The following is a 2,672-nucleotide window of genomic DNA, read 5'->3' on the forward strand; positions in this document are numbered from 1 at the left end:
GCGCACGCTGTCTCCGCCCCACCTGGGCCGAGTCTGTGCCTGAACCCCTCCATCTGCAGGACCCCGGGACATGCCTTGGTGGGGGGGCAGCCTGCAGTCACCCTGCACCCCACGCCCCAGTCTCACTGTGAACTTGCCGCCCCCCGGGGCGGCCCACGCAGGGCCCGCCAGGACCACGCCGGAACTGCGGGGTCTGAGCAGGGCGCCCCGAAGGGGCCACTGCGCCCCCAGGCCTGTGGTCAGGTCACTGCCTCACACATGCTGGAGGTTCCTGCTGGAGCCCCGAGGCCAGGCTCCAGGCCCCTGCGGGCCCCACCCCGTGATGCCGCCATTTTCCGGGATCTCCGCAGATCCGTAGCTAAAATAACCTTCCGGCTCTTTATTCTGAATCTATCCTGGGCTTATTTATTCTGAATCACTGAACCAGTGTGCCCAGGCAAGCAGGGAGTGGGGCCTGGGCCTCTGGTCTGCAGCGTCCAGGCCCGCCCGGCCCGCGCCACACCCCCGCGCACGGGTCAGCAGCCGGCGTCTCTTCCGCTCTCCCCGCCGGCCCTGCTCGGGCCGGCAAGCCGGCTGCGGCGCTGGCCGCCAGGACCCGGAGTGTCTGAGCCGGACTGACGATCCTAGTTCCGCTTCTTTCCTTCTGCGTTGCCCTCGATGTGCCACTTCTGGTTTTTATTTAATAATAAAGGCAACCGTTCAACACACTTGCTGCCTCTGACATTCGTGTCTTCATTATTCGTATGAGTCATGTATTTTTTAAAATAGTTTGAAGAGTAGCTTGAAGTTCACACACAGAGGACGTGAACAGGAGGCACAGATTTCCCATCGGCCACCTCCCCCACCCTTCAGGCACACCTCGCTCCCAGGGGTGCCTCCCCCAACTACAGCGCACCCACCTGGAGGCGTGGGTGTCTACCAGCTGATGTTAAGGTCCACTCCTGGGGCTGTACAACCCGCGGGTTGTAAAGTGACAAGTGGCCATCGTTACTGGGCCTTACGAGCAGTCTCGCGGGCTTCGAGGCCTCCTGTCCTGCCTGGCCATCTCGGCCAGCCCCTGCAGCCTCTGGCCATATTTTAGTCTGCCGTTCTGCTTTTTCCAGGACGTGACAGAGTTGGAACCTTGCGGTGTGTAGCCTTTGGAATTGACTTACTCGTTTAACCATATTCATAGAAAATTGCTTTGCGGCAACTGGCTCTGTAGTGCTGTGCGGTATTCCCCTGCCTGGGTGGACCGGCCGTTTCTTTGCCCATTCCCCTCCTAAAGGGCATTTTCATCGCTTCCAAGTTTTGACAATTATGAATGAAACTGCCATAAATAACCACGAAGAGACTTCCGCGTAGCCTCGCGGAAGCTGTTTTGAGTAAATACCCAAGAGTGCAATTGCTGGACCATATGGAAAGAGCAGCTTAAGTTTTTAAACAAAATCCCAAGCTGTCCTACAAAGTGGCCCCCGGTTCGCATGTCAGCAGCAGCGAGCATGCCAGTGCTCCACGTCCTTGTCAGCACTTGGTGGTGGCAGAGGTCCGCATTTTGGCCGTTCAGTGAACGCACAGTGGAGTGTCCGGCTTGTTCCAGTTCTCATCTCCCCGGTGACACCTGGCGTGGGGACCTCCCCCAGGCTCACTTGCCGTCTGGCATCCCTGGGGAGGCCCCGTGCCCGCAGCTCAGTAAGGCTGTTCGTTTGCATTTCTGTCGGGTTTTGAGACTCCTCGTATATTTCGGGTGTGTCTTTCCCAGGACGCCCCCCGAGGCCTGCTCAGGCGCCTGACCGTGTCTTTGAGCGGGTCTCTGACCTCTCGTGCACCCGGGCCTTCTCACGGCCCCCCGGCTGTGACCCCCTGGCGGCGCTCCGGAGCGGCTGGTGGGGCACCGCCGTCCTCTGAGGTCTTTCTCCAAGCCGCCGGCAGCTCCTGTGGCTCTTCTGCGGAGTGAAGGAACTCGTGTTTGCTCGCACGCCCGAAGCCGCCGGATCCCACCTCTGCCACCCGGCGCCTTCCCTCGCGCCCCTCTGCTGGCTCGTCTGTGCACTTGGGCCTCCTGAGCACCCGCCACTTCAGCAGACCCCGACGGCCCGCCGCACCCACACAGGCCAGAGGGTGCCTCCGGCTGGGAGCCGGGCCGGAGCCGGGCGGGCTGCGTGCCCTCTGGCCGGGCGGGTCGGCGCACCCCTGGGGCTGCAGGGCCTGTGCTGCCCCGCCAGGGTGCGTCAGACTTGATTTCCTTTGCAATTTAAGCAAAGCTCATTTTCATTAAAAATATATTAATCCAACTTCAGCTTACTTCTTTTTTTAGCTCTCACTCTGGAGAAGACATCCCGCGACGAGCTGGGAGCACCGGCACCCACGCTCCCAGCGGGCTCCCGGTCTGGGAGAGCGACGCTCGCGTGCTGGCTGCGGGGTGGCCACGCACAGGGGCAGGTCGCAGGCTCCGCGCGGCCTCCGTGCCCTGGCCCCCTTGATGGGGAGAGCCCCCCTGTGCGGGGAGGCGGTCCCGACGTGTCTATCCAGGCTCGTGGCGGGGGCTGGTGCCCGCTGCAGCAGCGACCGGGGAGCCGAGTGGGGCCTGAGCAGAGGCGGCTGCCCTCAGGCCCCGGCCCCCTTGATGGGGAGAGCCCCCCTGTGCGGGGAGGCGGTCCCGACGGTCTATCCAGGCTCGTGGCGGGGGCTGG

The sequence above is a fragment of the Condylura cristata genome, unplaced genomic scaffold, assembly GCF_000260355.1.
Source record: "Condylura cristata isolate star-nosed mole 26May11 unplaced genomic scaffold, ConCri1.0 scaffold00020, whole genome shotgun sequence".
Lineage (NCBI taxonomy): Eukaryota > Metazoa > Chordata > Mammalia > Eulipotyphla > Talpidae > Condylura > Condylura cristata.